Below are 24,130 nucleotides of genomic sequence, written 5' to 3' on the forward strand. Positions count from 1 at the left end.
CAATGTCTAAATAGGTAAGTAAAGTTCTTAATTACCTCTAAGTTATGGTAAAAGTCTTGGACAAAATGACGTTTGTCCTTTCTTCAAGACAGAATATACTTGGTCTCTCTCTAAACCGCGCCACAGCAGTCACAGTCACATACTTTTCTAATTATGTCAATATCATCGGTGTATCCGAATGATTGAATAGGCCTTTGGACGATTGAACTTTTAACTTCAACTTTGTTGTTTGAAGAAGTCGCATGACAGTGCGTGGGCTTGTCAAAAACTTTATTGACATCAATAGCATCATTGAGATCATTTAAGACCTTGATAGCATTTTCCATCTTCATTCTGTACAATCGGACAAGTTTGATTGGGATGCTAAGACTACATACGGCTGTAAAGTTCTTCTCTATAGAAAATGTCATACCATGCCTTGAAATAAATGAATAAGTTCTGGGTATCGATTTAAAGTTCCTGGTTTTTAAAAAATCTGTCATAATTTGAATATTTGATCAATAATGGATTTTCCTGGTCTGAAGCTACACAAATAGGGATGTTGACGGAAGGCTTCAGATGTTCGTATAATACTGGAGAAAGAATTTTATAAGCAATGTTTAGGAGCCTCTGTAATTAGCACAGCTAAGAGGGGATTCTTTTTTGAAGACTATGTAAGCTAAACTAAGATTCCGCTTATTGAACATGCCTTTTTCCAATCAAATTCTGAAGATAAGTTAGTGTTTACTCCTTAATTCTGGTTTAAAAATTCGGCAACAATGCCTTCAAAACCAAAAACTTCATTTGACTTCAGATGAGGTCGAGTTCGGGTTAGCAGAATGTTTGTTCTCCGTTAGATAGGTTAATATCGTGTTAATTGGAGAAGTAGTTTTTTCATATTCTCAACATACACTACGGTTCTATTACGATATACCCATGATCTTCTCTACTCGGTTAGGTTCAGGTATTGCACCCATCTAATTATTTTTACCCTTTTGGTAAAAAATTAAGAACATCATTGGTGTTGTGACATTCCTGTGAATCTCCCATTGCAAGCTACTCAAGCTCTGTTTTTTTGCTCCTCAGAAGCCGGTGTTCATCTCTCCTCTTCTAATCGTAGTGCTCACGCGCAGCTCTGGTTCTTCCGTGCAGCGCTGCCGTTTTATATGCCAGTTTCTAAGCTGCGTGTGCTTGCCTGCACTCGTCGTAAAAGCAGGGTTTTCGTTGTGGTGGCTGTGTGAAACATAGCACTTCTGTGGCGGCATTTCAGATGGCTGCAACACAATGTTGTCACTGGTTTTCAATACTTGATGCCTGCAGCACAGGACTTTTTAAGAGGTTGTTAAAGATTTATTCGGACAAAGGACATAGCAGTTTTTTTTGCAAATACTACGATATTTTAAATTCAATCTAACTAGAAAATCTTTTATTTAATGAATGTCATTGCCTGATTCATCTGTTTCTCTCTTTTTGCATCAAAAAACAAAGCTGTTAATATCCTCTTGGAGTACTAAGCCATCGTTGAAAATTAAAAACTGTATTCACATCATCCGTATAAATTAAGATGTTACTAAATACTGCAGAGAACGCAAAGAGTATCTCACAGAAAGCTAACATAAAGAATAGTGGCCTTAAATGGCTACCATGGGGAACTCCTGATCTGGCAATGAAATGACTGAAGTAAGAACTTTTTACTGAATTTAAATGTTTGCTTTCCTTTCCATCTGTTTAACAGCAAATAAGAAAAAATCCAATAAGTGTTGAGAGCAATAGAAGCAAATTTTTCTAAAAAATATTAAGCAAAAGTGATACATAACTTTATTTCGCATTCCATTATGCGAAGAGAAAGTGTTTGCCTTGAGGATAGTTCCGCTTTCATGATAGGCTAGCGATTTGTTAGATTTCCTTAAACCTACTTCTGAATCTTCTTTTTATCTCTCTCTAAATATGTATAACTCTCCCTACCTCGAATATGACTTTCAAACTTATGCTGAAAGACATTAACTACTTCCTACCTTGATGTGGTACAAAGATCTTAAATCATTTTAATCGCTGCACTTCATAAAAACATGATATCTTTGTCTACTCATCCTATTACTTTACTATAAGTCTAAACCAACAGAACACTTTATGTGTAAATCATTTCGAGATAAAATAAAGCTTTTGTCCCTCTTAAGGACTAAATTATATCTATTCAGTTATCTCAAACTGCAATTTAATGACCGCAATAACTTACATACACCCTGTTTCACCCTTTTGCTCCATATAAACATCTACATATACATTTCTATATGCATTTGTAACACACATATGTACGTTTTTATGTAGAGACCAAAAAGTCATTAAATTCAACCCTGGACCTTATAAAACTTCCCCCTCCCCCACAAACCACACATTTTACAAATAAAAAAATATAAACCCAACAAAAGCAACCATTCCATAACCGATTGACCTCATAAATTCCACACGATAATCCATCCTTTCGAAATCGCCATAAAACAAAAACACTAACAAAAATAAGTACAATATTTCTCTTATGTTGTGGTGGCCATAGGGTCATTTCCATCAGCCATTTATCCGCAACAAAATACTAACAACATTTTGTCGACCCTTTTTATTTTGTTGCTCCTCCTCGTAAACTTTCCTACACCTACACACTGGGGCGCACTCATGTCTCACACGAGTTATGAGTGGGGGCCGATGGGGAAGGGAGCAAAATGATATATCGACAAATTTATGAACCCATAACGACATGATGTACGATTGTGGTGTTTCAGCCAAAAATCCTTTATCTACATAAATATACTACAGAATAGCCCAGCTTATAGCATCCAGTATCCAGCACCCAGCACACCATGCGTAGGTATGCCTTAGTGTTTTGAGTCTTGAAACCAAGGGAAAGGACACTGTCAAACTTGAATTTCGTCCCCCCATTTCGATAGACATTTCGAGCACGTTTTTCTATAACTTCCATTTTGAGGTCTTTAGTCATAATCAATAGACGACTTCTGGGGAAGATAATTTTTATAACTACACCTACCCAACTCCCAATAAATCAGGATCAATATACACAGAAAAAAAGGTCATTCAAGCTTTTTGGACACACATTTTATTTTTCATTTGGTCCTTATGATCCTCCTCATTCATTTATTTTTATCAAAAAAAAAAAAAATATGTCGTGTATCCTTTTCACAGTTCAACAAAGCGAAGAAAGCCAAAATGCAAGACGACCAAGAGGCAACTCTATATCGACTGCCTTTTGAGGGTTTCTCTGGGAGTGAGTCTGTCCATGTTGGACAAAAGACATTTGGCACATTTGTTATTTTTTGTCTTCATATATATATTCTATTTTGAAATCAGAACTGGTAAAGGATCTGCCCTGCAAGCAATGAATGATTTATGAGGTCCTGTCTAACCCTTGTATATTCAAGCGACAGGAGTTTCTGATTTGCCCCATATTATATAGAGATAGATAGCCCAATCGTTATGTCTCGCTCTACATTCCCATCAAGGATAATATTTATCTTCGAGCTTGAGATGAAGTATATTCGAAACATAAGCTCAGTGGACGACACATCGCATATATATAAATATAAGAATAGCGGTGGTAAAGTAAGCAATAGGGAAAAGAAAGCAAAGCAAGAAAAAGCAGGAAGGAAGGAAGGAAGAAAGGACTTGATGGCGTTTGTTCATAGTAAATTGTGAAATCTAAAAGGGCCATAAGTCTTTTCATGTTTCATGAACAAATTGTCATCTCATTGTGAAGTGAAAGAAAAGGAAACCCCAAGGGTTTTCTTGGTCTTGCTTTTGGTCTTCTTGTTGTGTTTTTTTTTCTTGAGTTGAAGTAAGACTTACAAATACAAACTAGAACTCGGTACCTTCTAAAGCTACTTCCTTTTTGATCTTTTTTGACCATTTTTGTCGTCCGTCGTCGACATCATTGTTTTTTGAATTATTATTATCTTCAGACTTCGAATGTTCCTTAGGACTTTGACGTCTTTTGAACCCAAAAAGTATATTGTTCAAACACTCATAGAACACGTAGAATAGATAGAAGGGGAGGTGTAATTTATGTCATATAAAACAATTCCCAGTGGTGAAAATCACAAATTGCAGGTGAATAATAAAATTGTTATTTATTCATCCAAGAACATGAATCGCTTTCACCTCATCCTGGACATTTTGGATGTATTAAAACAAGAGGTGGAAGAAGCGTAAAGTGTTTTCCATAAAATATTGACACATATGGCTAGACATAAGGAGGATTTTGTTTTAAAGAGTATTTTTTTGGTGTGGTGTTCTGATGCGGGTGAAAAGAAAAAAAATGTCAAAAATGACACTTGAGTTAAATTGATTATAATCAAAAATGTTTCCTGTTTTGAAATGTATGAGCCTTATTTTAAATTTCTTGTAAGAATAAGGGGACACTTTAAATAATCAGCTAGCAGAGAAACAGGGAATATTGACTTTCTATTTTTTCTTCGGTGCTAGTAGTAAGGGATGAAGGCGACCTACAGTTTTTATGGCAGGTGCGAACATCTATTTTGAGAAAGTTTTCTCGATGACAAGAAAAACAAACTTTTACGTTATAGCCAGGGATCGATTAAGGCAAGTTTACTTTATTTTCAATAAAACAGTTTCAAATTAAGTCATTCACTAAAATGCAAACAACTTCATATTCTTTCTAATCCTAAGACATTTACAGTTTTAAACTAATCTTTAGATCAATGTTTGCTTATTTTACGTCTTCATGCATTCTAGGTTATCTTAACTAATCCCTCATTCTGTATTACTAAACATCAGTCATTCTAAATCATCGTCAATCATCCTAAAATATCCTCAATCATCTTAAGTCATCCTCACTCAATCTCATTCATCCTTACTCAATACTTTAGTTTAATTCAGTCGTCTTCAGACATTCTAGGGCATCCTCAGTGGTTCTGTCATCCTCAGTCATCCCCAGTCATCCTCAGTCATCCTTAGTTATTCTTAGTCATTATCAGCCGTTTTCAGTCATTCTAAGTCATTCCCAATCATTCTCAGTTATTCTCAGTCATCTTCAATCAATACCTTAGTTTAATTCAGTCGTCCTTAGTCATCTTTAGTCATGCCAAACATCCTCAGTGGTTCTCATTCATCCTTAATCACCGTCAATCATTGTCAATCATCGTTAGTCATCCTCAGTCATCCGCAGTTATTCTCATTAGTCCTCAGCGTCCTTAGTCGTTTTCAGTCATCCTTAGTTATCCTCAGTCATTCTCAGCCATTCTCAGTCATTCTAAGTCATTCTCAATTATTCACAGTCATTCTCAGTTATCCTCAGTCATCTTCACTCAATTCCTCTGTTTAATTCAGTCGTCTTTAGTATTTCTAAGTCATCCTTAGTCATTTTCAGTCATCTTCAGTCACCTTCGTTCATCTTCAGTCTTCCCTAGTGCAATCCAGTCATACTTAGTCGTTTGCAGTCATCATAATTCACCTTCGGCCATCCTCAGTCATCCTCCGTCATTCTCAGTCACTCTCAGACATTCTCAGTCATTCTAAGTCATTCTCAATCATTCTGAGTCATTCTCAGCCATTCTCGTCATTCTCAATCATTCTCAGTTATCCTCTGTCATTCTCAGCCATTTCGGTCATTGTCAATCATTCTCAGTCATCCTCAGTCATCTTTACGCAATACCTTAGTTTAATTCAGTCATCCTTAGTCATCTTTAGTCATGCCAAACATCCTCAGAGCTTCTCATTCATCCTTAATCATCGTCAATCATCGTCAGTCATCCTCAGCCATCCTCAGTCATCCGCAGTCATCCTTATTATTCCTCAGTCGTCCTAAGTCGTTTTCAGTCATCCTCGTTCATCTTAAGTCATTTTTAGTCATGCCAAACTGTGTTGACATCTATATTCAGCAAGGTTTGAAAACTCATCATAAATATTCTAACGAGCCAGCAAAAACCTTATGCATTGTAAAAATTTACTTTTAAAAATTAGATATATTCGCTAAATTTATAGAGCTATGTTATCTTTTATAAAATTGGAGGACAGTGTTCCAGCTCCCATTGGGGCCTAACAGAATGATTAAAAACAAATGATGATATCTAATGGACTATGTAAGTCGCAGTCTTGGCAAAAATGTCTCAAATCATATTAAACAAATTAATAAAACTAAATCTTTTACCAAACTACAAAAAAGAAAAATTAGTTATTTCTGTTTTGAATTATTCATAATTATTTTAGAATTCAAAGATTATACTCTTGGTGAGTCGATCCACTGACCTTACGCATTCGTTGTACAACTTAGTAATAAAATACGCTGAATGAACTGCACTACCAATAATTGCTAACACTACATTATCACTTCCAAACTTCTCAATCGACACTGTCAGTTTCTGACATTTAAACGTCACATAATTCAATAAACAAAGGAAAAATTTAAAAAAAATTATAAAGTAAAATAGTTAAATGTATTCCTTTCATTATTTTAAAAATAAACAAAAAGATAGATTGCACTGAATTTTTGAATTTGGGGGACCAAAAAAATACAAATTCACTTCACATTTGTCTCGAAGTTGGAAGCGCGGATAAATTCAAAAGAATGTCGGTTGTACAGAGCATGTTACCGACATGCGTTAGATTTTCTTTCAGTAGACGAATTTTCTATCAGTAAAAGTTTGGATAATAATTAAAACTGTCACTTAAGCTTATTCGCTTAATTCAGTATAAAAGGTGAAAATTCAAGTCATCAATCTCTTAAAAAAACATTCGATACGTGCTTTGAAAATGGTACCAGATAACGTGGAAAAACAGTTCTTCGACACTTTAAAGACTCTGGACTTAAGTACTTTAAATGGTTTTCGTAAGATTAATTTTTAATGCTATTTTGCAAAGACTATTTTTATTAATTATTTAAAATACCATAAAACTCAGGTGAAATTAAAAATGGAGAAGTAAATGTTAAAAAAAGAAAAAACGTGTTCAAAGTTCAACTCTATTAAATTCAAACATTCATATAGCACATGCTCGTAAATATTCACCACATATTTTAGTATAATTTCTTAGAAAAAAAAAGAGAAACCCATTAGCCGCACGAGATTGCCACAGAATATTTCCATTTATAACTTCCAAAATTAAAAAAAGTAAAAAAAAAGAATTAAAATTTGCATTTAAACTTTATGGCTTTTGTTTGGTTTTTTCATTTGGAACAAAACACAGCAGCGCATCCCATAAATTTTAGACTATTTTAAATAAATAATTGGTAATTTTTAAATTTACTATATACTTAATAGTTATCAAACCAACATAATAAGTAATTTATTTGGTTTTAATGGATTTTGTGTGTAGGTTTATTTAGATAAGGAAACTTTTAACTTGTTTTTAGTTTTTAATTTTGTGTGAATTTAATTCAGAGTTGTGCGCGCTAGACATTAATAATTATAAATCAAACCATTTGAGACTATGAACGTTTTTTTCGCGAAATATTATAAACTTTTTACAATTTGCATATTTTTTTTTGTCAATTTTAATTTGAATGTGACAAATTGAAAGCTCGACTTCTTGATTGAAAATTAAAATGTATTGCAGCTTTTTAACTATTGCCTGTGATACAATAAATAAGACATTTTTTTTTTTTTTGAAGAGGGAGTGGAACTAAAAATATAAGTTTTGGTTCAATGTGTGAATAAAAGTTGTTAGAAGACAAGTTGTAAAGTTGTGGATTCACATATTTCTCTAACAAAATCATCTTCAGTAATGAAACTGATTTCAGTATTCAGGCTTCGTTGGTGGGCAAAATTGAGAGTTTTTAAATTCAGCATAGGCCAACGAGTAGTTGTGGAGAAACACGTCACTTTTCGTTGTAATATTTATTTCTGCATATGTTATGCTTGCAATACTACGCCTACGTTTGGTTTTAGAAAAGCATTCTATAAAACGTTTGGCCTACCTGTTCTACTTGTGGAAGGGTTATGATTCAATACTTGGTCTTTGTTAAGAAATAGTTATTATTTGTTGATACCTTGTTCCGTCTTTTTAAAATTGACTTTATAATCGATGCTATTACTACGGTTACGCTTCCAGATGTCCAGACGCTTAACACAATTTTCGACGGTTTTCAAGCATAAATTTCACTTTCGATATTTTGCACGAAGTCCATCAATTGTCGCTGGCTTGTTAGCATAGACCATAGACTTGATGTAGCCTCACAGGAAATAGCCTAACGGCGTCAAATCGCACAACCGAGTCGGCCAAGCGACTGGACCATTTCGTGAGATAAAACATTCTTCAAACTTGTTTTCCAATAAATTGATTGTGACATTCGCTTTGCGGCTAGTGGTAGCGCCGCCGGAAGCACATGTTCTCCAAGTCCATATCATCCAATTGGGGTCAAAAAATATTCGGTTATTATTGAACGGTAACGATCCCCATTCACAGTAACGTGCCGGTCTTGATCAATACGGAAAAAGTACGGCCTTATGAAACCACACCAAACCGAATTTTTTTCGCGATGCAATGATAACTCATTTAGTATATTTGGATTGTTGCCTAACCAATATCGCATATTTTGTTTTGACGAAGCCATTGAGCTATAAGATGAAGATGATTTTTCGATGGAAATCCGAATCATTTGCAAGTTGTTGCTCAGCCAAATAAACGAACACACGACGCTTCTGGTGGTCAGTTCGGGGTTCTTTTCGCAAAGTTCGCCACAGCGACGTAACATAGATGCCCAACGCTTGAGAACAACGTTTTGAGAGACACATTTGGACTTTCTGCAATTGAAGCCTCAGCGGCAGCAATTCTCGGCACTATTGGTACTTTTTTGTCTCACTGGAACGGAAAAATTTTGTACTATGCCTGTGGATGAAAATAATTCTACTTTACGTTCAATTTTTGATCTGTTACGACGATTATGACGACCATAAATTGGACGTAACGCTCTTAACGTTGAGGCCACTGACTCCGAATTTCGGTAGTAAATGTCAAAATAGCGGCAAGAACTGTGGCTTTATTTACTGTCCTTGTTACCCAACTTTTGTAGCGTAAGTTTTTCTGCACGTCAAAAGTCTTAGCAGTATTTTCTTTTTATGAAGTATTCCATAACCAACTCCTGCTATTGCTGTTTAGTGTGTCTTCGATATCTTCACGAATTATAACCTTAAGATCTTGAATTAACTGAGGAGCATTAGCATACAGCTTATTTTCCAAGTGCTTTAAAGGTTTTAAATCAAGATCTTAAGGATGATAATGATGCTAAGTTCTTATCATTTCTGGTAATGAATTTCTAAAAAAATGTATTCAAAGTCTTAATAGTTCCATTTTTTGTAATAACTTTTCGAATGCACAAAAGATTACAGCTTCCCAAATAGCCGTGTATTCAGAACCTAACTTTCTTCGTCAATTTGCATTTTCCAGATTTTATGTAATATTTTCATGAAATACGGATAATGAGTGACTCCTTAAATATGCTACCAAAAAATATAACAACTAGTAGATAAGTTGAGTTCACAAAAAAAGTTGTGTAATCTAAAATGAGCATTGCTTTAACTATTTATTACAGATTTAATATGTGTCCATTTGTGCGACATCGACAATTTCCCAACCATCTTCGTATATTATTGAACGTTATGCTATTTAAAGTCAAAATTTCCAGTTCCATTACCCCCCCCCCCCCCCCAAACCACTCTGTCGTAATACTAGCACTTTTAGGAATTGTCATTATTTCATTATTGAGCTTACTTTCTGATCTTCACAATAGAGATTTTATTTTCAGCCGCACATCAAGAATGTGGAATCCTTAAGACATTTCAGTTTTTCCATCCCATTCCAATATTCAAAACTTCAAAAGCTCTTCTTCGTCGATATCTCCTCTTAATGCCTTTACTCTTACCTATCGCTCTTACTACATTTAAAAGCTTAAAATCGTGGTACATATTTTCAAAAGCCATGTTTTGTATCTATAACACACACTTCAAGACGTTATTCTTATTCTGTTTCTTGCTTTTAAACCTTAAAGCTTCTTCAGCAACTTCTATAGTCTTAAAAACTATGAGTCAACTTTAAAATAAAAAAACGTTTTCAAATTCAACAGCAATCTATTGACCAAAAGGTATAATCATCGATCTCAAACATTTATTTACTCGAACTGCTCTAAATGAGCTTTCAATCAAAAGATGTGCATTTTCATCAAAGCTTGCCGCCTTTTCTGGCTGCCATCAAATACATAAATGTTAGGCAATAATCATTATTCATGTCAATTATCCTTTCAATAAATCTTCCAATTCCTCGAACTCTTCTTCTTTCCAAATTCAAAACTCTTCCTCTCTTCAATATTTAACTTAAAAAAAAAAAATTCACGGAAATACCTAAAACATACAAAAATCAAAACAACAAAAATTCACATAAAATTTTGTATTTCAAGTGAAATCTGGAATATTTGAAAATCACAACTTTCAGCCTTCTCCATCAGCCCTTTGATGATAATGATGTGAATGGGGATGGTGATGTCCAAAAAACATGGATTATCATCGCCTAGAAGTTCCCATCGATTATAAATCGATTTATAGAATTTATACGTTGCTGCTGTTGTTGTTGTTTGAGAAACAAACGATAGTCAATAGTTCCTTTTTAGTTTGCCGAAAAGGGCGGCAAAGTCCCCTTGCATGACTCAACGTCAAACTTAAAAGCGCCCATACCTATAAACAAGATCAAATGAAAAATTGATTTGCTTCCTCTCTATTTTTTCTTTCAGCCCAGGTCCGGCTGAAGGCTTAAGCGAAGAGCCTGGTGATTTGGTGGTGGCCTTTAGTAGAACGCTGTCAATCCTGCGGGATGAATAAGCAGAATCGAGTTGAAATATTAGGTATAGAGTGCGCCCGATACGTCGCTCGAGCTTCTGTATCTGTATTTTTTTTTAGTGGTGGAAATCGAAAGTGAAACATCAAAAAAATCGAAGAGTGATTTCTCTTTGATCTTCGTACTGTATTTCGAAAGTCCTATGCTTCTTCTTTGGCATCGTTTACTGGGCCGCTACCGCCCGAGCGATGGCTCGAATTTCAGTCGATAAATCAAAGTGGAAATGTTATTGTTTTCAAAAGTCTGTCGAAGAATCTTTTTTTAAGGTTAGTTTCTTGTTGTGTTTGATTTTTTGAATGTTTTTGAATTTGGCCAAAAAAGTTTATTTACTTGACTTCAGAGATTGTTTGCACTTGATTGAAAGAAATTTTCCTGGAAAGGCAATCGAAAGCATCCATCAACTTGGGTAGGTAATCAATCAAGAAGTGAATTCCGACAAAAGGAATGAAATGTTGTTCTTTCTTTTGTTGTGTTGTTTTATTGGGTGAGAATTTCTTTGAAGGTGATGTTCGTGTTTTAACATATTGTTTCTTTTTTCGGTTTTCTTGAATGGTGATGGCAGATGCTCTTGGAAGTTCTGTTATATTTGAATGGTAGTTTTGAAAATTAATTTTTTTTGCAAACTTAAACTTACACTTTAGATTGATGTTTCTATAAATCACTTTTAAATTGCTTAAATCTCCTAATTGCTAATGCGATAAAACATTTTAAAGCAACATGTTTTAGTTTTCAACGGAATAATATTTTTATTGATCCAAGACACAGAAGTTTTTATTCATTTATTTTGTGCGTAGAAACTTAAGTTGAACGTAGCGTCTGTTAAAGTATGAGTTTTATTTTTGAACATGGTTGCACCTTTTTTAATCAGGGGAAATTGAACAAATAGTCGCCATTGATTTTTTGGCAACTTTGTTATTTCGTATTCAAAATATACTGTAACCGTTTCGAATAAATGCTTCCCAAATTGATGAAAACGGTTCCAATTTCTCTTTTCAAGGCGTAAAGAAGAAACACCCAACAATTTTAACTTTTTCGCTTTTCAACCTCGCGAAGTCGTATTTTGAAAAGTAGCGAAGTACATCTCAGATTGTATTATAAATAGTTTGTGAATCAATATCTATCATGGTACTGTCAACAATCCATCTACATAAGGAAATCCTAATTGGGAAAACATTTTCGAGGCTATGTCTGAACAATAGTGTTAGAGAGAAAATCATGAATGATAATATTCCACACTCGATGAACTGTGCTGAAGACGGTTGCTTAGCATAGATCCAATACCGTGATATGAGGCTTCATTTCCAGTCCAACGTAGTGACATAAACACATAATCCTTTGGTTTTTGAATTGTATTTAATCTTTTTAATACTTTTTGGCAATCCTTAACTCTCTTGGGTAATTCTTAGTTTTACTACTTTTGGGTCACTTCTAATTACTTCTTCGTTTTTAAAATGTTCTTCAAAACGATTTAAGTTTTTAAAAAATAGTTTTACAATTGCTTTTCAAGGAAACGGTTGTTAAAACTGTTAAATTTCATTGTTACGATGTCGATGGACATGAAAATCAAAAATTTGTCTAAAATTCAATATTCACAAAATTTTCACTTTTAATAAAAGAAAACAAGTGAAAAGTATTTTGCAAAGTGAAAAACTTTTCGATTCAATAATTTCCTTTTTGCAAATTTGCATTTGGTAAAACGTTATTTGCAAAGTAAAAGTGCAAAGTTGCAAGGAAGATGTGTATCTAGCTGGGAACATTGTAACATAGCTCTTCATTGGATCACCCCAAATCTGGAACCTGACAACGATTCCGTAGAAATATACGAGTTTCTGTGCAATTCAGCTGTTTTCGCAGTGACTTATGACAGTAAACTAGGACGCGACATTTCCACAGGAATTTGTCTCCTACATGAAGCTAGTATTTGTAACAATCCCGAGTTCTTTATAGTAAAGTATTCACGAGCACAGTAGGTACCACAAGTAGAGGGCCTTTTCGCAATTTTTGAATTTCGAAATACGTTTTCATTGCCCCTCGTCCACTTCTTTTAAGTGTTTGACAGAAAAGGCTTCAGCCGAACTACTATTTCTTAGTTTGCTACTATTGACAAGGTTCGTGATCCTAACCGATTAATTTGTAGTTACCTTCCTTGTGAATAAAATGGGTGCAGCTTGAAGCTTAAAAAAATGCTTGAATCAGAAGCTGTCATTTAAAAACCAAATGATGAGATTGATGAGTTCACCTCTTAACTTTAAATATCAAGCTGATTGCAGACTGTTTTTGGCTAAGATGTAGGTGTTGAGGTTCAAGAAATGGTTAACTTTACTATAGTAAGATCTGTTAATAGATGCTTCACTTCACATGTTGGCGACTTTTTTCAGCAAGTCATCCAAATTCAACTTAAGCACCTCGATACTTTCATCTGCTGATATTGAATTCAATTGCCAGCTTCTTCGACTCTTTAACACACGAAACTTCGGAATTGATAGCTTGTGTGAGTACCATTCCAAAACTCTTGACACTTAGTTGAAATGTATTTTAAGTGTGTCTAAAAAGACTTGAAATACTTTGTGCTTAGCTATGTGCGAAACGCTATTTCTTAGAATGCAAGTTCTAAACACAGAACAAATTAGCACGCTTTGCTTCCGATAATTTGGATCGTAAATGTTTTTCTAGATTCAAGTTAGATGCAATCAAAACTCCCACATAATTCCTTTACTATTTCTATCGGTTCCTCGTCAAACCTCCCCATATCCCAATCCAATATGCCCCACCACATCGTTTCTGAATATCATCATTTTTGATTTAGAAAGATTAACTTCCAGATTCCATGTTTTGCAATAAAATCGAAGCCTATTTATCATTAGCTGCATTCCGTCTATAGTTTCAGCTAGGAAAACTATATCGTCCGCGAACATCAGTCCTGGAATATTCTTTCCGCTTATATCAATACCACCTTTCACCGAATCAGTTATGTCATTTATGTATAAGATTAAGAGAAGAGTACTTAAAACGCATCCTTGCTTAACGCCCATTGACTTACCAAACTCATCTGAAAGAGAATTTCCATTCATATTTATAAAGCTTGTAAAAAAGTGCTTCCCGGGAATTGAATCGAAGGCTGCTCGAAAATCCACAAAAAAAGAGTAAAACTTTTTCCTTTACTTTTATAAATATCAGCAATATTTATTAATGAAAAAATGTTGTCAATTGTCGAGTAGTTTTTCCTAAACAAGGCTTGGAATTTGTTGAATATTTGCTCAGATTCGAGACACTCGTTAAGGATCGAAGGATCTTTACTGCTGTATTTAAAAATGAGAGGCCTCTATAATTTAATGGATCTTTAAAATTACCTTTTTTATGTAGCGGAAAAGCAATTGCCTTTCGAAACCTCTCGGGGACGTCAGCGGTGTCGAAAATTCTGATGTACTCCAAAGTTAGAAGCCGTAAGAAATCTGGTGTAATATTTGAAAATATGCATGCGGTATTCTAATTTTTCTAATTTTTCAATAACTAATTTTACCTGATTTTGGTGTATAGGCGCATCCAGAAACTCATCAATTATTCAAGGTGGTGTATATTGAAATGATGGTGCTATGTGTGAAGTGTTGGGCAAACTTGTAAAATGGATTTTTAATTGTTCAATGTACAGTACTGTAGCCGTTGGAATCTTGTTTCCACTCACAATCCTAATTGCTTTCCAGAAAGTTTTTTGCGCTGTTTATCATTTTGATGTTTTTTTCATCAAAATTTCGCTTATTCCATCAGGTGTTTCAAAACCCTACACAATCTATTTATTGTAAGTGTATCATAAGGCTGTTATTCCCTCCCTTCTATTACTGGTATACGGAGATTATTTACACAGACCCTTATGATGTTCTTCTTTGCACTTAAATTATGACTCAGATTTATCAAAAGTAATCGTATTTATTTTCAATTTCATCCCAATTGTTTGACTAAATTATCACAAATAAAAGAACACATTTTCAATTTGTCGTATGTCGTCCAAATAATGTCCCACTTCTGTCCTATCAAGCCCTGCTATGGCCTGTCTATCTGTCTGTATCTCATCTTTTCCTTAAACTATATCTTCCCGCATCATGAGATTTATTTGATCAAATCACAACATCTGTTCAAATTTATCACCATCAATTTCCCAAAAGACAAAGTAGAAAAAGAAAACTCATCTCAAAAGTGAAATATTACCTCTCATTGACAACGACAAAACCATTTTACTTTCATATATACAATCCATGAGATGATGTTGATGGCTTGATGCCTGCTGCTGCTTCTGATGATGAACCAGGAAATTGTTCACTTAATAAGGCCCACAAAAACGTAAAGGTCATAATCAGTCTAAAAACAACACCAACAAACAGGGAAAGAAAAATAACACAGAAATACAAATTAGGAGTAAATTAAAAACGACATCCCTGAATGGAAATGTATCTATTTTCTTATGACTTCTCGGGTCATCCATCGTCGTGCGTCCGTCGTCGTCGTCAGGCGTCCCAAGTAAGTTGAATGAAAATGAAAAATAAAAATAAAACAAAATAGGCGGACAAACTGCCAAAACACCACAAATCTAGCCACAAATCTTTTTAACCTCTCTCCCTTCAGCACCGCACCTTCATCGGAATCCAACAAGAGTCACAGTAATAAATCGTTGTTTCCTGGGTGCTGTGCTGCTGTTGTAACACGAACCCGACCAAACCGAACCCACATAATGCGCCATGGACATTCACACAAGGGGGAAAATGATCACATAAAACCAGACAGACCCAAGATGCTTATCCTGACCACCACCACCAACACCACCACACCATGACATTGTCTCTCTATATCCCTGAATCAAAATCCCAATGATGATGATGAGGATGATAATGATGTGCTACTCGTATTATTGTTCCAGAGCTGAGAGCATTTTCTACTTGGGCTCTATTTTTGGTTTAGGGTCACATCGTGGAATATGTTATCTGCGATTTCCTTTAAAAATCTAGTCGTTGTCTGTCTGGTTAGGGTCATCTAGGTCTATTATCTGGCTCAGATGGTTTTTGTGCGATTAAAATATTATTTAGGCAGCAAAAAGGTAGCCCTACTCTAGCAACACGTAGCTTCTCAGAAAGGTGAAATAAAAAACAATATTAACAAATGCAGAGTGAAAAATAACAGAATCAGATTTAAATTTCAAATTTTTAGAGAGTGTATTTTAATTTTAAAATGATTCCGATATAAAAGTCTATGTAATTTTTTAAGTTTTCTTCATCCTCCTTGGTAGTTATTCAAAAGACTACAAAGTGGAATTTATGACTCTAACAAACCAAGTAATGAAGTTAACATGCTTAACGGACGGTGCACGCTGTTAAAGCTTTTGAGTAAATTTTCAAAATTTTGCACAAAACCCCAAAATCATATCAAAAAAAATTTACTTAGATATCGAAGCTAACTTAGTTTGGAGCAAGTCCCCCAAGCAGCACGGTTTTTAGTGTTAAGTCATGACAATTCTTTGTCACATAGTCATAATCACGAAAAAAGTTACAGATAACTCACCACAATCTTTATGTAACTAAAAATAGCTCGCAAATGACCTTTTTTTATAAATAAATTCTAGTTACAATCGAAACTTGAGTGTTAGCATTTTGAAGTCCAATTCATTTTTCATTAATTCCTTCCAAATTTTTTCTGACATATTTCGTTACAGAAAACTTCATTAAGGCCCTTAAAAACTTATTTTGTTTCGAATATGAGTTAGGTTAGGTTGGTGTGGCTGTCCAGATGTCATTGACGCACGTAGACCTCAAGGGTCCATTGTGATACCACTAATGAGGTTACTCATGGGAGAGTAATGAACTTAAACAAACCATTTCGTACTTTTAATAAAGTTAGAGAGACGTTTTGTGTCAATCGTTGCCATTTCACTGGTATTATCGAAGAAAGGATTACCCAGAAAGTTATTCATTCTAATGGAGAGCGCTGGATATGTTCATAGAAGGTGTTGGACTGTTTCCTCTTCCTCCTTGTCCATGCAGCTTCTACAAAAGTCATTTGTGTAGAGACCCCTAGCCTCAGAGCATGTCTTCCTATTAGGCAGTGTCCTGTTATTACTCCAATTGTAGAGCTTATACTTTGCCTGCTCAGATACTTTGGTGAGAAGCCCCATTTTGATCCTATGGCCTTTTTACAAGTAAAAAGCGCTACAGTAGCCTTTTTTACTCTTTCATCAATATTTGTCTTCCAATTTAGTTTTTTGTCTAAAATGAGGCCTAAATATTTAGCTTGGTCGGAAAAATTAATGGTATTCCTCTAATCTTGGGTGGGCTATCTAAGGAATTTTATATCTTCTCGAAAAGAGTATTAATTCTGTTTTGTATGGATTGACGTCCAAGCCACATTGCTTAGCCCATTTTGTTAACCTATTTAAGGGATTTTGTAGGAGTTCCGAGAGAACTTGGGGGTGTTTCCCAGATACGGATATTGCAACGTCGTCAGCATAGGCAATCACCTTGAAAACCTCTGCTTCTAATGATGTAAGTAGGTCGTTTACTACCATGTTCCATAAAAGAAGCGAAAGGAACCCGCCTTGGGGGGTGCCTCGATTCACCGATCTGGTGGTAATAAAACTTCTCATGCTAGAAGTTATTGTCCTGCTTTTGAGCATGAGACTTATAAGATCTATGAGTGATCTCTCTAATTTCTAATTTCTGACGTTGTTGAAAGCTCCTTCAATATCTAGGAACGCTACTAAGTTATATTCTTTGTATTCGAGGGAATGTTCAATAAGACGTATCAGCGAGTGAAGTGCTGATTCTACTGATTTTCCCTTAGAGTAAGCATGTTGAGCTGTGGAAATGAGACATGGTTTTAAGTTATGTCTGATGTAAATTTCAATCAATCTTTCCAAGGTTTAAAGAAGGAAGGATGATAGGCTGATCGGTCGTAGATCTTTAGGGTTAACGTGGGAGGGTTTCCCTGCTTTAGGAATGAAGACTACTTTTGCCATTCTCCAGGCTTTGGGAATATATCTCAACCTTAAACAGCTTGTCAGAAGGATTTCCAATGGTTGAATGATCATGTCTGAGCATTTTTGTAGTTTGGCCGGAATGATTCCGTCTGGTCCTGGAGATTTATATGGATTTCGAATATGAGTTAATTACTAAAGCATTTTAGTTTTTGAATTGTCACAAAGTTTAGGAAACATACATATCTCATTAGGCCACTATTCATATACGCATTTGTATGTAACTGTACTGTAGCTACTCAGTAACTTATATCGAGACACGTCACTTTTCGGTCACAACTAAATGGGTGAAAAACCCTTATGTTACATAATTGTAACGTAAGTTTTTTTTTTAAATAAGTATTCTGTAACGTCTTAGTAACAAAGTTGTTTCAAGAGAACCGTAAAGTAACGCGGATGTAAAAAGTTTTGTAGCTTGCTTTTTACAAAATTAAAATGTGCACCATTACTTGAAATGATAACAGTCTCAGAAATTTCTTATAGGCTTCCAGAATGACTATTTACTTTTAAATGAAATAATAAAAAGTCATTCATTTGGGGTCTTTCGAATTGAGTGATTAACTTTTTCCGAACCCCCTCAGCGCAAATTCTAGATTCCTCTATTTTGAACCAGCTTTAGGTCTGAATGTATTGACTGCTTTCAATTGGTGCCTAAGCCACCTGAAAAGTGAAATTGAAAAATCAAAAAATTCTTTTGACAAAAAGTAAAATAGTTTCAGTAGTTCTTGAGATGAATGTGTTGTGAGAACTTCAGTTTTCTATCAAATAGCATACCAAGGGAAAACATATAATAGTTTTATTTATCAACGTTAATAAAGTAGACAGTTACGAACATACCAATCAAAAAAGAACTTAAGATCTTATTACAATTTTTTAAAATCAGGAGATTTTAAAACAGTTTTTAAAACTGTAAAATCGTCGGTATAAATGTTGCACTAATAATGCTTTAGTAGTGACTTTAAATCGATTAGAAATAAAAAAATAGAAAAGGGCCTAAATGACTACCTTGTGGAATCCCACAGATTTGGACGTGTTTGATTCGCAACCATTGAAATTACCAGATTATCATCTATCCAATAAATAAAATTGAAACAATTTTAAGAAATCTTTGCTATGCCCCATCTTCTTTGTTAGTTTAAGAAGTAAATCTCGAAGTGAGCATTTGACAAACGCCTTACTAAAGGCACCAATTGTGTTTTGCTTTTAAACTAGGCGATACAATGTTCTCCTACTCCATTGAAAAACTAGCATAAAAAAGTCTTTTTTCAAGCTTCATTAGAATGATCATTGATCATTTTATTTGTGAATCACTTTTTAATTATGTTTAATCATAATTAAAAAGTGATTCACAAATAAAAAAATCAATCTAACGAAAGTTCTGTAATTTTGAACTTCGTCAAGGCAATGACAAATTACTTTTTTTTATAAAATCAAGGGGATTTTATTTCATTCCACATTCGGGAAGTACGGCTAAAGAACGAATCTCTATACTTGTTAGTACGACCGAAGTTAGGCTCGAGGGTATACTGATGAGCATTCCTAGAAGCGCGAGTACTACGGTTGAACTGTTTAAGGGGAGGAATGTTTAACCGTTACTTTAACGGTAAAACTAACACCCATTTTTTCAAATCAGGAAGATATAAATTTTGTAATTATTAGTCAAAGAGTTAAATGGAAGTCTTAGGATAATACGTGAGATATATCGCCAGCCTAAGTTATCACAGCTTAAAGTATCAATAAAGGATAAGGATGAGTTTCATAACCAGTGGATTTAAAAGTCATTAAACTAAATAATAGACGGGTAAGGGCAAAATTTTCTTTGCATCTCTTGAATGTTATGAAGAAACTTTAAACTTCAAATTCTGCTGAAAATATATCTTGAACATTGAACACATAAATGCATGTTCAGTCGAAAATGCTGGTGATGCAAGGGAAATTGGAGCTAATGACCACAATTTTTCTCGTTTCCGGCTTTCAATTTGTTGAACTGACTATTTTTGGTTGCAATTGAAGACCGTGATTTTAACAAGATGGAAAACAAGCCACACAATCATATTTATTTGACAAGTTTGGACCTGCTATGCAGCACATGTTTACGCAAATATTTCTTAAGTTGTGGAAGTCGGAAATGTGCAAAAAAGTAGTCAAACATTAATTTTAGACACTGGGAATCTTTTCTAGGCGTCCAGCCGAAAGAATGAATTAATTAAATGACACATTTTAATCAGGTCCATCAAAAGGAATTCCGGGTCCGGTAAAGGAAAAATCTTGACATATGTTTTCAAAGTTCATATCTACTGATATGGAACGTTCTAATTTCAGAAACAAAAATAGAAGATAAGAAACTTTATTAAAACAGAAACAGAAATAAATATTTTTGTTTTGTTTTAAGTTGCCGGGCGCTTTATTTTGACTTTAAAAATTTTCGAAATAAAATATTATAAATTTCTTTGAGTAGTTCAGAGTTGCCCAATATTACATGAAATATTAACAAAAATGTACGCCAATAATAATCAGGAGTCTAGATCGGCAAGCTTGTGACTAACAAATTGGTAAATAACATGCAAACAGGGGCCCGATTGCGAAAGCATGAATGATTTTAAATTTTCGGGCCCCTAATAAAAAGTGGGAATAGGTATGTATGTTGATGATGAAAATAGAACACATAAAAGGTGATTTTTTTGAGGTTAGGATTTTCATGCATTAGTATTTGACAGATCACGCGGGATTTCAGACATGGTGTCAAAGAGAAAGATGCTCAGTATGCTTTGACATTTCATCATGAATAGACTTACTAACGAGCAACGCTTGCAAATCATTGAATTTTATTACCAAAATCAGTGTTCGGTTCGAAATGTGTTTCGCGATTTACGTTCGATTTATGGTCTACATAATCGACCAAGTGAGCAAACAATTAATGCGATTGTGACCAAGTTTCGCACTCAGTTTACTTTATTGGACATTAAACCAATGACACGAATGCGTACAGTGCGTACAGAAGAGAATATTGCGTCTGTTTCTGAGAGTGTTGCTGAAAACCGTGAAATTTCGATTCGTCGCCGTTCGCAGCAATTGGGTTTGTGTTATTCGACCACATGGAAGATTTTACGCAAAGATCTTGGTGTAAAACCGTATAAAATACAGCTCGTGCAAGAACTAAAGCCGAACGATCTGCCACAAAGTCGAATTTTCAGTGAATGGGCCCTAGAAAAGTTGGCAGAAAATCCGCTTTTTTATCGACAAATTTTGTTCAGCGATGAGGCTCATTTCTGGTTGAATGGCTACGTAAATAAGCAAAATTGCCGCATTTGGAGTGAAGAGCAACCAGAAGCCGTTCAAGAACTGCCCATGCATCCCGAAAAATGCACTGTTTGGTGTGGTTTGTACGCTGGTGGAATCATTGGACCGTATTTTTTCAAAGATGCTGTTGGACGCAACGTTACGGTGAATGGCGATCGCTATCGTTCAATGCTAACAAACTTTTTGTTGCCAAAAATGGAAGAACTGAACTTGGTTGACATGTGGTTTCAACAAGATGGCGCTACATGCCACACAGCTCGTGATTCTATGGCCATTTTGAGGGTAAACTTCGGAGAACAATTCATCTCAAGGAATGGACCGGTAAGTTGGCCACCAAGATCATGCGATTTGACGCCTTTAGACTATTTTTTGTGGGGCTACGTCAAGTCTAAAGTCTACACAAATAAGTCAGCAACTATTCCAGCTTTGGAAGACAACATTTCCGAAGAAATTCGGGCTATTCCGGCCGAAATGCTCGAAAAAGTTACCCAAAATTGGACTTTCCGAATGGACCACCTAAGACGCAGCCGCGGTCAACATTTAAATGAAATTATCTTCAAAAAGTAAATGTCATGGAATAATCTAACGTTTCAAATAAAGAATCGATGAGATTTTGCAAATTTTATGCGTTTTTTTTTTTTAAAGTTCTCAAGCTCTTAAAAAATCACCGTTTATACTGAAAAAAAAAAAACAACGCTCCCCATTGCTTTCAATTTTACGGGCCCCTAGAAAATCCCAGGCCCGGGGGGTTCCCACCTACCCCTGCAACGGGGCTGATTACAATGACTCTCCATAGCAAAGCAACGATATTTTTAGAAATAGTAAAACAATTAGACTTACCAAACCATTTCAAGACGTATACAAATTCTGTTGTTTGTACGATGGCTGATATGGTAAGACACATTTTTCCGACGTATTCTGAAAAAAGGGGAAAGAAATTGTTATTGTGTTATTTCATAATTCGATGTACTTTAATAAAAATGAAAAAAATTAATATGTAATCTAAATTTTCTTTGAGTGTAAGTACATGTTTTCCAATAAATCCAAGCTGAATCAAGGGTCAACCTAGCCTCTAGATATCGATTAAGGTTTTTTGAATTTACCTTAATGAATAATTTATATTTTTGATAAGTCATGTTTGCCATTATTTTGTTTTTCTATTTTTAAAGGCAATTTTATGTTATGTGTCATATCAATCCATAAAATGCGTCTCGTCCAGTATATCCTTATACTTATACTTAAGTTCGATCAGATTAAACCGCCTGTCTGTCTAATAACGCCACACGCTGTCAAACGATTAATAACTCTGTGCTTTTTCATCTCTCTTCTCTTTCTTTCATTCTTTTCAATTTCAGCCTCCATTGGATGTTGCTAATGCTATATATCCAACTAAATCATAAGTGTTACTGCCAGAGTGCCAGAGCCATTCTATATTGCTATATGGCCCTGTATTCGGTTAACTTTACCTATACCTTCTATCACGGTTTTGGTATTGTAAGCAGCAGCAGCAGCTTCAGCAGCAGCCAGCCAGCTGACAGTGAAATAACTCTTTGGGATATAGAAACTCAACATCGAGGTTATAGCTTGACACGAACTGACAGTTTGTACAAAAGTATTAACTTCAATCATTGAATATTATTACCGAAGCTGTCAGATTAGTTGACAGCACGAAAGGTTGCCATGTAACATGAGTTGACAGATATAATGTGCGGTCAGTGTCTTGAGACTAGTTTTTGTATTATTTTCTTCTTTTTATGAATTTAATATTTTCCTTTTCAGCACAGACAGAAAGACAGACAGCAGACAGATCAAAAGCAATGAAGGAGTATGTTATATGTGATTTGTTGCTTAAATGCCCACGCATTATTATTTTCCTCTCAAGAAAGAGATTGGCCTGTCAACGGTTTATGGCGGTAACAGCGGCGGCAAGCATAGTATGAAAGTGACATCTTGTAATTTGCACGCATACACACACACACAAACCGTAAGCAAAATCTAAATCTAAATCAAAATCAACCAACCAAGCAACTAACTTGAAATGTAGCTCAATTTGAACTGTATGCCGCTGTGCTGCACTATAAGCTGTCAAAAGTGTCAAGACTGTAACATGACTGGAATGCTTTTCTGGTCTTGGACACATGTCAATTGAATAAGGTGAGTATTTTATAGTATTTCATTAGTTATTATTATTTTTTTCTTTGAGATGTGACAGTTGATTGTCATAAAATACTTTCCATGATTATATGGATTTTGAGTCATGAATAACTCAAGCGGATAGAAATAATATAAACATTGTAACAATTTTAAGAGAACAAAATTTGTTATAAAGCAGTGTTTACATGAAAAGTGTCTTACCAGCTTTAAAAAGGTTAATAAATTCAAGAATTAATACGTAATTAGTGGTACACGTGAACAAAGGGAGATGAGTGTAAATACTAATTTCACATTAAATGTGACAGCTATCACGATGAGCGTCATGGATGACGTTCTTAATAATTTTGTAATGAAGTTTGTGTTCAAATTGAATATCATAATGAGATGTCAAATTCTCCAAAGTGATATTTTTGATGCTTAAATATAAAAAAGAGAGTTTTTGGAAGCTGTCAAGCTTTTATACGCAATTTGACATGAGGATTGTTGCAATAGTTTCGGATGAAATTTTGTGAGGAAAAGAATATTTTGATGATATTGTTTCTTTCTATCAATAAATGCGAAATAGAAATGCTAGAAACATACATTTTAGAAAGAGATGACAGCTACCTATTAACTGGAAAGTGACAGATGAAATATTTTGAATGAACTAGGCTTTTTTAAATACAGTCGAAGAGTGTCTTTTGTTAATGACAGATGCCATATTAGAAAACGACATCTACAATATAAGATTGAAAAAAAGGTGACGTCACTATCCATAGCCTAATTTTTGACATTTTTGAATTGACAAGAGATGGAATTCAAGATTATTTTTAAATTAACTGAAGACCTCCCTAA

This window comes from Eupeodes corollae, chromosome 1, assembly GCF_945859685.1.
Source record: "Eupeodes corollae chromosome 1, idEupCoro1.1, whole genome shotgun sequence".
Classification (NCBI taxonomy): domain Eukaryota; kingdom Metazoa; phylum Arthropoda; class Insecta; order Diptera; family Syrphidae; genus Eupeodes; species Eupeodes corollae.